This window comes from Alligator sinensis, unplaced genomic scaffold (genome assembly GCF_000455745.1).
Source record: "Alligator sinensis unplaced genomic scaffold, ASM45574v1 scaffold300_1, whole genome shotgun sequence".
Classification (NCBI taxonomy): Eukaryota; Metazoa; Chordata; order Crocodylia; family Alligatoridae; genus Alligator; species Alligator sinensis.
The window spans coordinates 14,171-27,782 of record NW_005842240.1 but is presented as its reverse complement, the minus strand read 5'-3'; the positions used below and the strand labels follow the sequence as shown (position 1 = coordinate 27,782).

Genomic DNA, 13,612 nt, shown 5'->3' with positions numbered 1-13,612 from the left:
GCCTCGTCCTGCAGCCGAGTCCCCCACGAGCTACCTCGCCTCCGCCAAGCAGTCGCCCAGCCAACAAACAGGAGCTCGTTGCTATTGCAGCCAAAGCAAGCGTGGCGGGGTGAGCCGCACCCCGGACTCCCCGCTGCGCACTAGCCCTTCACTCTCCCCGTCAGACTTCCCTTTTTCTTTTTTTACCTTCCTCGTTTAAGTGTCCCTCCGGTCCAGGCGACGGGTTTCTTTCTAAATAAGTGCAGGTCTCTAGTGCTGAATGATAGACGGAAAAGAAACGGATCGTTTTAGAGCGGGTCCCACGATCCCTTTTTTTAGTATTTTTTGTAGCATTAAGCATAAAACAATCGAGCAAAGCACAGCTAGTTTTATGCCTTTCCATTCCACATACCTATGAATATCAAATGATTATTTAGGGTAGGTAAAAGGGAAGGCAAGGGGATGTTCCCAGACCGTGTACAGTCATGGATAATTGATGGGGTGGCTTACTCAAAATGCAGTATGAAACTCCTCCACTACAGCACAGTGGGATTGTTTCTCCACAGCTAAGGGAGCTGCATCCATTTCTTTGTCTTTCAGACTCTGTATCGGCGAGGACTGCGACAGCAGTAAAAACAGCACACTGAGCCCTTTGGAGACTGGAATGCCTTTCATTATTCTTGAGAGACCAATTAAGGACTAGTGTTGACATATTCCAAAAGGGCTCCTGTCTGGGCCTTGTACAAAGTACAAAAGAACAACATCATGGTTACAAACCAGCGACTCAAGGTTGCAGAGGGTATGCAACAAAAATGAGAAAATGGAGAGGGATTTTCAGGGATCCACAAAGCATTTAGAGGAGCCTTCCTTCTTTATGCCACGCTGTGACTTGAACATTTTATCTTGCTCCTTGAAGAAATCCAACTCCGCAAGGAGCAGCTAGCGTTAGAAACTACCCAAAACAAACACAATAGCTGAGCGGGCCAAGGACTAAAAGCACGTGCCGAGTTGAATGAGAGCAGCAATTTTGGTATGATTTGCAGCTCACACCTGCATGCCTGTTCTAACAAGCTTTTTAAATCATCAGTGTAGTGTAAAACACTTAAAATGAACCTAAATTAGAAAGTCAAAACTTGCTAATTCACATTAATTAATAGGAGACTCATTGTGAATTAGCAGAGTGATTTAAAAAAGCAAAGGTACTGTGCTAGGATGAATGTATTCTGTTCATTTAGGGCCTGATTCTGTCTATTCTTACTCCTGAGGATTGGTATTTTATTCTTTAAATTGCCTGACTCACAGTGACTACTGCTCAAGGTGAGTAAGAGGAGTAAATTCACATCCTTAGTTAGTTTGTTCTTTGTAATTTTCTCTTCATTTTATTGTGATGCACCATGAATGTACTAAATGTTTTAGAGGACAATTTATAAGAATAATGGTTAGCAATATGAGATTAAATTACAGCTATCTGCTTCTGAATTTTTATTGGGTTTTGGGGAGACATTGCCATTTTTGTGTGTGCCAATTAGAAAGTGTGCAATCAAAAGATTGTGAGATTCTGTTCTCCTGTGGTATTCATGTTATTTGCTTGACATTTTAAATCCATGTTGAGATCCTTGGATGAAAGGGTAGATTACTGAATAACCACATTTAATTCTATTAAAGCAGGGGTGTCAAATTTGAACAGCCCCCTGGGCTGGATCTGGACTATGGGACAGCTCACACGCCAGATCCAAACTTGGCAGCAGTGGTTGGACATGTGGTAGCAGTATAGGGGTTAACTCCCCCTGCCCCACCCTCACAGCACCCTCCTACTTTTACCATTACTGACACGTGTATCCCATGGGACTCTGTAGTCTGTACACCAGAATTTGGTAGTGGGCCCTGCCCCTGCTCGCCGCACCCCCTGGATTCCCAGCTATTCCAGGAGCCCTGCAGGCTGAGTGAAATGGTGGGCTGGACCTTTAATATCTCTTATTGCATTAACATAACAGCAATGTTTAAAAAGTCTGTGGCACTGAACTGTCCTCAAAACTGGCTTGACTCTAGAAGGTGCTGGGCACTCTGGCCCTAATTAATTGAAAGTACTTAAGATTAAGCACATGGTTAGTATTAGCTATTGAGTTCTTATCCATGGTATTAATGGTGTGTTGAACCCAAGTGAGCATGGTGAGTGAGACAAGACATTCCTGGTGTAACTATGTTAAGTGCTGAATTACAGGCAACTGGTTGACTTGAACCATGAACAGGAGTATGTTTGGAAGCATGGTGCTGTACCACTAGCCTTCTGGAGTGAGCAGTCCTGCCAAAATAAATTGAGTGAATCTGTAGCCCCTTTACTAGTTTTTCTAACATACATTACCCTACAGGAGTAAAACTGTTGGCAAAGCAAGTAGGTGAGAGGAACCTAAGAAAATCACATTCCTGATTTTGAGCTCCAAAAATACCAGTATGTTAAAAAAACAAGAAAAATATTGAAACAGAAGTTTGTATAGTTAAAGTGTGATCATAGTCAAGGCATCACCAAAATACTCTCTTGGCTTTGGAAGTCAAGGGTGATGTTGTAGCCAAGACGGTCCAGAAATTAGGAGAGGCAAGGATGTCTTAGGGTGTTATCTTTTATGGGCCCAACTGTATAGTCAGGATAGAGTTAGACAAGCTTTCAATTGCAAGACATTCTTAGTGTCCAACCTCCTACAATACAAAAAGAAGCTCCCCGTGTGACCACACAGCCCTGGTGGTCACCTATCACCCAATGCTGGGGCCAAGTGGAAGCATCCTCAAGAAACAACAGCCTATTCTTGGCAAAGATCAGACCCTGAGAAAAATATTCCCAGCTCCTCTACTCCTGGCTTCCAAACTACCCTCTAACTGTGCCCAACTCATCAAAAGCAAACTCCCCGTGGCCCAACAGACATCAAGTGGGACACAGCCTTGTCTTTGCAAGAAATGCATAACCTGTCAACACCACTCCACTGCAATTACAAACAACACTCCCCATGACAAAACCACCAGAATCCACCATGTGCCTTTCCCAAAATGTGATATACCTGATCCAGTGTACTAAATGTCCTCGTGGCAACTGTGTGTGTGAAATGAAACAACAGCTATGCACCAGAATTAATTTTCACAGAAAAAAATATAAAGGACAGAGCCACACACACACCATTAGGAGTACATTTCTCACAGAACAACTACTCTGTCTCTGACCTCACTGTCTTTGTACTCAAGGAAAATCTATCCGACACCTTTAAAATGTGAACCTGGGAACAAAAAATTCACGTGCTGGCTGGACACTAAGAACTGAGGACTTAACATTGATATTGATATACGGCACATTATAATTTACCTTATTCCTGAATTCTTTCCACACAGGGGAGGTGAGAATGACCCTCCTCTATTTTTGGTAGGCCTTCATCTCCCAGAAATCTGCTTCTTTGTTTCTGCTAATTGTGTTTCCTGTACCTGGCAACTTCTCTCATGCAGCTGTTTTTTACTGTGTTGTGCCTGGATTGTTCTGGTCAGACCCAAAAAATGTCTTGTATTTGAAAGCTTGTCTAACTCTATCCCAGCTATACCATTGGTCCAACAAAAAATATTGCCCAAAGAAACCCTTGGCCCTCTCTTGACTTTGTACAGCTTATATCACTAATACTCCAGTAAGAACTAGTGCAGAAGATGAAGGAAACCAAAGAAGACAAACAGCCCACCGTGAGTTCAGTTAAGAAAAAAACCCCAAAATGCCTATAACAAGGTATTCATAAGATGAATGCAACTATCTTGTGTTTCTTTGTCAGGAAGGATCTGACGTGTTGGTGTAGAAGATAACAACCACTCCTGAGCATATTTGATGATGGAACAGTGAGCCTTAAGGTTGACAAAGTAAAGGAGTGTTTGAGCTGTCACCACCCAACCCATCAAGGAAAGACATCATCAACAATAACCAATGCAGACTAGTGTATCTAAATGGAGCAGAAAATTAATTATGCGCAATTTTTTTCAGACTAAACAAAAATAACCCATGAAAAAGGAAAAAAAATTTTGCTTAAATGTAATAACATTAAATAACAACACATCAGACACATTGCTTTATCTTAATTGGTAATTAAGCTGAAAGTCTTTTTGAGAGAGGTTTGCAAATGAAGATTGCTGTGACAGAACTCAAAGGAAATGAGATTGTAGCAAAAATATGTGGGAACATAATCTCTGGTTATTTCACATTCAGAAGTCCTGGAAAAGTGGGCCCACCTGTTCTTGTCACTTGTTCCATGATCTGTTTCTAGGGGGATGATCACTCTTCATGGGGTGAATCATCTCAAGTTGTCCTGTTCCCTGAACTCAGTAATTTAAAAGTTTTAGGGCTGGGTAGTTTGTGGATTTTTTATCGAGCACCCTTAAATTAATGACATTTTACAAAATCAGTGAGATTTGATCCCTATGCCTTGAAGAACTTGAAGTCTAACATTCTGATCTTGAGAGGTGCTGAACACCAAAGTGTAAAATTCGGAGTGATGCAGAGTTAAGATTCTTTCCCATGTATTTTGTAGTTTGCCATGTATGGAGAAACAGGTTGAGAAGTAAATGATTTTGGAAAGTTTGCTGTACAATGGAAAAGTAAATCACTGGTTTTGTACCACACGTTTGGTGACTCAGCAGTAATGGATAGGGTGTTAACTCCATGCAGTAACAGCAACAGGCACAGATGTAGCTTACATGCAAATTGACAACATAAAAAGTAATTCCTGTGAACATTTTCAAGTAGTATACAACGGAAGAAACAGCGAGAGACTCAAAACAGTCTGAGCTATTATTACGTATAGTATGGCAGCATAAAACACGCATCTATGGTATAGTGATCATGCAAATTGTTCATATTGTGTGTGAAACAGTCCATGAACTCATCGTGAGAGGGGTTATCATTTTAGTTAATATTGCACCCAGATCTCCTTGGCCTGGGTGCACTCTCTCTTTTCCTATCAGACTCTCTGTGTGACCCTAGAAGTCACTTAATACCTCTGGGCATTTGTTACCCATCTCTGAATGCTAACAAATGTGTTTGTTTTCCTTCCCTTGCTTGTCTCTTTATGTTGCAAACTCTCAAGGGTCATGGAGGTTTCTTGCCTCAGTGGTCTACACAACACCTGGCAGGATGACGCTGCAGTGGCACTGGTGCTCCCTGCATTGCTTTGATACTAATAGTCCTGATCATAGTAGAAGCAAGAGAGCTGTAACTGCCGCCCACCATGGAAGCAATTTAGAACAATGCATTTTAGTTAAAAACACATGTAGAGGCATTTTCTGATCCACAATAACTGATATGAAGTACGTCAGAGATGGCATATAGTTTGCCTTAATGTTATCTGTGTGTTCAAAATGCTGCTAAAAGTGTATGCGTGTGTGCATGCACGTGTGCACACGTGTGTTTAAACAAGACAAACCCTCATTCTAGTTTGAAAGTAATAGCGCCTTTGTATCGTATCAGTTAAACACTACTTTACCCTGATAGCAAAAAAAAATGATGTATTGCCATGTGTGATTTTAAGCTTGTCTTGAAATTCCCAGTAGAGGAGTGTCATTGCTAACACTGAATGTCATACAGAGAACTACATGCCCAACACTACTTCAGGTTGCAGTGGGGTTATCTCCTGTGGCAGGGAAAACAGAGTCCTCACATTCTTGGCTGGCAAGGAAGAAGAGATGTCCAACTGCTTTGATTAAAAATGTATTTATTTAAATAATTTAAAAACACATGTGTACTGTACTTCTCAATCTGAGGTCTTGGATCAGATGGCTCATAGGAAGCACTGTGTCATCTTACGTGTCTGTACTTGTCTAGTACAACGGGATCCCCAGTCCTGGTTGGGCCTCTGGACAATAACCCCAGTGCAAATCACTGGTTTGAAGCGTCTCAACTTGCATTCTGCGTGGGGCACATGTGAGACTTCGTACCAGCAGGTGTCACAGAAGAAGTGCAATCTTAATGTATTAGGATCTTCTGCGGAAAGAACTTCCAGCAAGTTTGTAATGGTGAAATCCCTTGTGAACACTTTTTTTCTTTCAAGAATCAGCTGAAACCAAGATGAGTTGGCAGCATGACAGAGGGGAACATACAGGGGAACTACAAATAGATTCCTGAAAAGATAGTTAGGTTTTCATTCTTGGAATTGTACAATCAGAGATGCCACAAAAAAATCCTTGGCACATTGCTCCTCTTTGAAGTAAATGTGAGTGCTGTAAATTAAACCTCTTGGCCTCCACACAGACAAGATTCCCCAGTGAAGCCTTTTGTAGGGATACAGGACTGTTTCACGTGTTAGACACTGCACCTGATCTCTGGATGCCTTTTAGGACTAGATATAATCACAGAAGGGCTGCAACGAATTACCCATCTGAATATTTTCTGTGACATTAAATACTACTTAGGGCACAAACAAGGCTTTGCCAATCTGGGTTATTTTGGGACACTTTTGTTAAGTTCCACAAATTTCTGCTCTTTAAGTATTGTTCGCTGGAAGGACTCCTCTCTGGTTGATCCTTCCTACAGACTACACCTATAGACATCCCTGCTGTTGCCAGTGCTCTGGCTTCATACTTACCCTAGATCTTCAATGAGGTATTTCCATCTCCTTTTCTGGAAAATTTTGGAAATCAGTTATTGAACTCTGACTAATGTTGGGACTTGGTATTAGTTAATATATTATCTAGTATTTTCAGATGCATTTGCTTTCAGAGGCAGTTAGACAGCTGTTTAACTGCCAATACTGTTTCCACTGTAATACATAGATGTAAGATACTTGTCGAGTATATTTATGCAGTCCCCAGCTAAGTTGGGCCCTGATCCTACTTGGGCCGCTGTATCCAAAATAAATAAAATCCTTTATTTTATTTTGTTTTCTTTATTCTGTCTTCTCTTTTCTCTTCTCAGAAGGTCTTTATTCAGTACTCTGTACTTCACTATGAACTGTTGGAATGAGAAGTGTTGAGTACAGTTTACACAAGTGGCTCAACCCTTCTGGTGTTTTGTTATATGCAATACTTGAAACAATTTAAAAAAAGGGTGGCACCACGTCAACACCTGGGTTAGGGGCATGATGAAGTCAACTTCTGTAAGGTTCATACTTAATTGTTAGGCAACTCATCAATCTTTCTTAGCATACAGGAAAGAAAATGTAAAGTTAAAAATGTCATGTCTTTTGTGTTACACAGACAAACAAAAAACACAAGCAAATCTGGACATTTGTTGTGAATTAATTTATAATTTTGTATTGATTTATATTTAGTTTAAAAATAGGAATGGAATTCACACTGAAATTCATATCCCATGCTGATATCCCAGCCAGATTACTGTTCAAGTCTAAATCCAAAGGTCTGTAGGAGCTTAACACTCCATAAAACCAGCATGCTTAAGGCACAATAGTTTCTACAGCCAATAGCACTGGAAAGAGACCAGCTGGTATCACATCCAGACACCTTTGATTCCAGAGCCTGAATTACTAGGTATTGCATTTGAATTGATGTTGGGGAGGGGTGGGGCAGGGGGAGCGATAACAAAACTGGGCTTAATCATATGTCTCCGGAGCCATCACAAGACACTTTCCCCACTTTATCACCACTCCCCAGAAGAATAATATTGGCCACTCTTCATAGTTAAGAGCTGGAGAACCAGGAAACCTGAAAATATAATCACGTAGCCAAAGCAAGGTAGGTAGAACTGGTCCAACACAAAACATGCCTTTACATGTCTGCCACAATGATAATTTAATGGGGAGATAGCAGTTAAAAGGAGATGACATAGCGTACCTACATCATGAGCAGGCATTTTTTAAAAATGATATCAGTCCCTTTAATAGAAGTCCCATTGATTTCAGGTTTACTCATGAGTATGGTTAGTAGGAAGGAGCTTAGAATATTAACAAAGAGAAACAGATACAAATATTTCTATATCAAATATATTTGATAGCAGATTTTAAGTATCTGAAGGGTGGTTCCAAAGAGGATGGAGCTAGACTGTAATCGGAGGTGGCAGATGACAGAACAAGGATCAATAGTCTCAAGTTGCAGCAAGGGAGGTTTAGGTTAGATAATAGGAGGGTAGTGAAGCACTGGAGCCGGTTACCTACAGAGGTGGTGGAATCCCCATCCTTGGCGGGTTTTAAGGCCTGACTCAAAAATCCCTGGCTGGAATGATCTAGTTGGGGCTGGTCCTGCTTTGAGAAGGGGGTTAGACTAGATGTGACCTCCTGATGTCCCTTCCAACCCTCATTTTCTATGATTCCCTGATGAGTATATGATGAAGTGACGCATCTTTTCAGGGAATTTTCACTTTAAGCAGTACAGGGGGCCAAGTACAAGAATTCTCTTGTACAACTAGTGGATTACTTAAAAAAAATCTTCAGTAATTTCAGTGCTTGTGAAATTGAGGGTGTGGGCTTGAATGAGGCATATTGCAAGCAGCTGTTATGCAAACTTCCCTAAACAGTTCTGCCAGTGCAGTACATTCCTGAGTTATGACACTGTTCAGTTGCAATCTGTCTGCTAGTTTTGCCAGAGAGAGAGAGAGCATGTGCGTGCATGTGTGTGTATGTGTGTGTGCGCGTGCGCGTGTGCTAAACACATAGAAAGTGGGAGAAGATTACTATGTTACTTTCATTTTTGTCTCATTCAGAACTTTAATTCATTATCTCAAAACTAGATTATTATTGGACTAATGCACTGTCAATACTTGGCAGTATTGCCAAGCAGTAATGAAAAAGAACATTATCTGTGCACTGCTGGAGAATAAATAATGTCATGGCTGTAGGACCATGATTCAGGCTACCCTCAGTAAACATACTGTCTGGTCACTTATTGCCATGTGTTTGACACTTCTTCCCTGCACTGCAGTTGCAGTGCGCATGTGTTCCTGTACTTTTAGGGTAAATGGACCAGGTTTTTCTTTTAGAGTCTTCCCTGGCTTGAAAGGGGACAAGTACCTTCAACTACTGTAGCTGTTTCATGAATAAAGGATTTTACTTTCCCTGTCCCTGAAATGGCTGTCATCTTTTACAAACCCTGAAATATACGTACATAAAAAGGAAATAAATCAGAGTATACCAACTCATTTTTCACAACACTTGAAAAATTCTGTGACATTTAAAACACCAGTTGACATGCCTGAAGTTATTAGTACAGGTTAAAAGCTCCAAAAATCAGACCATCAAATGAATAAGAATAATTTCCACTTCCCAATACACATTATCTATGACAAGATCTGCCTCTGGAGGATGGCTGCACCCACCCAGCGCTGCCCATTCTGGCCTCTCAGGGTACTGCCCTGTCCTTTCCTGCCATGCTTTGATGGTTACATATAAATTTGGGGAGGTTGCCCTCAGAATCCAGAATGAGCCTTGGGTGCACTTTACCCCTCTCATCATTGCTGCTGTTGTCTGGCCTGATCCTTTAGCTCAACTCCCTGAACAAGGTGTTGTCTTTAGGATCCATCTCAGCCAGTCCACTCTCCCCGTCTCTCTCTCCCCCACTGAATCAGGCCCCTGGCCTTGCTTCTCCACTCCAGGCCCTTTACCATGACTTGCAGTCCCTGGGCTCTGCTCTTTAGCCCTCCTGTCAACAGCAGAGGTATTCCCTTGCCTACTTATCAGGAGCCTGCTCAGCTCCGCTGCCCCTGCTCTTTAACGCACTGCAGGGGGCCCAGTCCTCACTGGCTATCCCCTCTATCCCCCTTCTCACTCCAAGTGACCTGCAGTCTTTCTACACCTTTAGCGCTACTACTCCTTGTTCCCTCTTGGCCACCTGTTTCTCCCAGGCGGCCCTCAGTCAGCTGCCTCTCTTCCCCTTGAACTAACAGGGACTCGGGGGCCCTGTTACATAGCACTTTATCAGTCTCTCTTCCCTGTTAACATTACAAGCAAGACACAGAGTTCACCTTTGAACATCACAGGTTTTTTGATGTACTTGAACTCAGAGTATTGAAGAGGATAGCTGAAGTGCATAACTTTGCTTATAATTTGGAATGCTCCACTTTCTTCTTAAATATCTGATTGGGATGGCTTCACATTTTGTAATATTTAATTTAAAACATCTTATTTTCGGGAGATTTTCTATTTGTGAGTAAAGATTTGGGGTTGATGTAGAAACAGTAGAACACCATCTGTGTACATGCAGTATTTCTCTTTGTTCTTTACTGAGGATTGTACTGTACATGTAATCATTAAAGCAATTTAGAAACTTTGATTAGTACATCCTAACAATAGCCCTGTGCCATGTGATTGGTAAGTTTTATTATACTAATAGTTGAGATACGGAAACAGGAAGTATGGAGGTCACTTGCTCAATAGGACCCTCCAAATCAGTGGCAGATTTAGAATTAAAATTCAAGAATTTATTGCTTGCAGTTCTGTCCTCGCATTGCAATGTCATATTTCTGGTCTGAAACATAGTTTATTGGTGTATCTAAATTGCGACAGTGAGTTTAAAAAGGGACAGTTGCAGTTGAGTAGCAGCTGAGAGGATAATTTCATATAATTCACATCAGTGTAAAGCAACCAGATTGTATCTTATTTAAAGTTTGGAAAGCACTTTAGGCTCCAATTTACCGTAACAGCTGCTATTTTCCTCCTTTAAAAAAACTAAGTGGTTGTGTTTTGTTAGGAGCAAACAAGTCAGAGAATGGTAAGATTGACAAGTTCAGAGTAATAAACACCCAACAGATTAAGGACACCTGGCAAATGATACAGAAACATACTGGGGTACAGTAAGCAAAGGAAGAGGATTTTTAGCCTTAGTATCAAAATAATTTTCTTAGAAGTAAAGCTTACTAGGCTGTGAAACAGTTCTCTGGGGAAAGTGGCCTGTATTATCCTTTGGAACAATTACTGATGTGTGTAATCATCATGCCATAGAATTAAAGAAAACCACTTGGATGAGTAAAAGTTGCCAGTTTAGTTTCCTATGCAAGAAGCACATTTCTGGCTGAAACAGCTACAGCTGAGACAAAGCACAACAGCCTTTCAACTGCACATAGCAACTGCACACGGCCTCTTAAATACGGGAGGCTGCAAGTGCAAAAGGAACAGTGGAAAAAACCTTGGTCATACCCTGTTCACTCTGCTTTTCAGCATCTACTCGTTGCCACTGTGCATTGGCGACATGCAGGGGGTGCACATGGGTGCACGTGCACCCCGAGGTTGGCAGTGCACCCCCTGCAAAAAGCACCACCAAGGGTGCTGGTAGTGCCTGCAGGTGGTTGCTGCTTGCTGCCCCCCACCCCCCGCTGCTGACACTGCCGGTGGCATCTGTGGGCAGTCCCCAATCGCCGCTGGGTGCTGCCAACACTTCCAGTGGTGTCTGTGGGACAAATAATGGAAATGGGGATGGGAGTGGAGATCACAAGTTAATAATGTGTGTGTCAAAGAGGGATACAAAGCAGAGCACACGAGATGTGTCACACAGGACTTCCAGCATTTCAGGGGAAGTTGCGGGCCAGGCCCCCCATGTAAACTATAAGCCCCCTTTAGCATTGGGGACCATTAGCGACGTGTTACTGATGATTACTTGGGACAAATAATAATGAAAACAGGGACAGGAGTGGAGGTCAAAGGTTCATAACAGGAGTGCCAAGGGGGGACACCGAGCAGAGCACTGAGCAGATGTGCCACACAGGACAGGGGTGACTGGCGCCGCCTCAGTCTGGGGGGGGGCACAATTTGTGGGTGGGCCCAGGGGTGGGCCAAAAGCCCCTTAACCACTCCTATACTTCGTGCCCCACCCCCTAACACTGCCGGCTCACATGGCAAAAATCCTGCCCCGTCCTGAGCGGTGCTGAGTCGGGGGCCAATCTCAGGGGGGGCACGTACCCCCCAAGACCCCCTAACACTTGCCTGTGACACAGGAGACTGGCCAAGATAGACTTGCAGTCTAACTCAGTGAATGCCAGTTTGTATGTTTTTAATGCTGTGCTACCGTTCAGATTTTCTGCTTGGTCTTGAGTTTTTCCGGGGAGGTGACATGTTTTATGGGACCAGCTGCACACTGGCATAAAGTTACACAACCCTAGCTTTCCAAAGTAAGGTGTCCTTCTATAGGCTCACAGTTGGCGGTGGATTTTCCATGGTCACCGGTGCATTTTGTCCTTGTCCAAGCTACCGCAGCATTAGAGCAGGGGTGTTAGAGACGGCCCAGGGGCCGGATCCGTCCCACAAAGCCCTACCATCCCGCCCCAGGCAGCTGAGCAGGCTCAGGTGGTGCCTGCTCCAGCCCACTTGGGACATGCAGCACCCACTCTGTGGGGCCATCCCCATGCCATTCACCTGGCCCACAGGGCTGGGGGAGTGCAACACCCGGGGTCAGAGCCGGGGGTAGCTGTGATGAGATTCGAGAGGCTTTTGGGGTAGAGTTGCCAACTCTATTTGAATCTGTGCTGGAAGGTTTCATCACATGATGTAATGACATTAATGACTTTATGTCAGGAAGGCAAACGCACATGACTGTCACATTTAAACACCCTCCCCGGACAACTGTATAAATCAGATTCAACATTTCACATTGATTTGAATGAATGCCCTATTGTGGATCTCCCAGCATCTCCTGGATTGCTCTCTAATTCCCAGGACTCCAGGGCAATCCTGGAGGGTTGGCAACCCTATTTTGGGGGCTGAAGTCTTTTAGGGCAACTTGCCAACTACACGGCAAGGACAGAATTACATTTTTCTGAAGGAATCAGAACTCACAGTAGAGGCGATAATTAGGGATCCCGGTTTTCTCTGATTTAAAACAAATCCCCAAATTTCTGTTAAAAAAAGTAACCCCAAATCCACGTTTTTCCATAATTAAAATGAAACACCAGTAATATATAGATCTATATATTACTGGTGTTTCACTTAAATAATCCACATTTTTCCACAATTAAAATGAAATGCCACTACATATAGATCTATATGTTAGTGGTGTTTCACTTAAATCATAGAAATATGTGGATTTGGGTTTACTTTCGTTTGGCCAAAAACTAGGGATTTTTTTTTTAAATCAGAGAAAACTAGGATCCCTGGTGATAATATCTTTGATCAGACCAACTAGATTTTGGGAAAAATAAAAAAATCTTTTGCCAAAAAATGTATTTTGCAAAAAAAAAAAATTCTTTTGCTAAAAGATTTATTTGCAAAACAAATACATTTATTGATAAAAGATGTATTTTGCAAAAAAAAAAAAAAATTGTCAAAAAAATTTTGCAAAAAATTATTTTGCCAAAAGATTTATTTTGCAAAAAACAACAACAAAAATCCTCCCCTCGCTGAGACACCTGCCTCAGTTTCCCCCCACGCGAGACGCTATGACGTGCGCGGGGAGGGGGCGGTTCCGCCCGCTACCTCCGCCCCTCCGGGCCTGTGGGTAGACAATCCCCCATCCGCAGGACAGAGCGCCGCCCGCGAGGAACCATAGAGTCGCCGTGGGCTGGCTAGAGCGTCGCCGTGCGTGGCGCAGCGCCCCCCGGAGGCCGCGCGGCTGGCTCGGAGAGAAAGGGCGAGGGGGAGTAATGGCGGCCAGCTAGTGCCTGCCTCAGCCCAGGCGGCGGCGGCGGCGGCAGAGGAGGCGGCGGCGGCGGACTCGGTGCCGGCGCGGCAGCGGCGCCCCTCTCCCC

The 13,612-nt window shown here is 43.1% G+C and overlaps 1 protein-coding gene and 1 long non-coding RNA gene across 2 annotated transcripts in view; one reads left to right on the top strand and one right to left on the bottom strand.

The window, feature by feature from the left end:
- The window catches only part of UBXN2A (UBX domain protein 2A), a 34,407-nt gene extending 34,199 nt beyond the window's left edge, over positions 1–208 (bottom strand). Inside the window, exon 1 of the mRNA XM_014521680.2 lies at positions 187–208. The gene's annotated coding sequence lies outside the window, so the exon portion shown is untranslated. The remainder of the gene's footprint in view (positions 1–186) is intronic.
- On the top strand, positions 1–4,053 carry LOC106722386. Its single transcript, XR_001358321.2, has 3 exons — positions 1–109; positions 580–1,296; positions 3,777–4,053. It is a non-coding gene; the product is annotated as an uncharacterized LOC106722386 (long non-coding RNA).
- Positions 4,054–13,612: the final 9,559 nt, after the last annotated feature.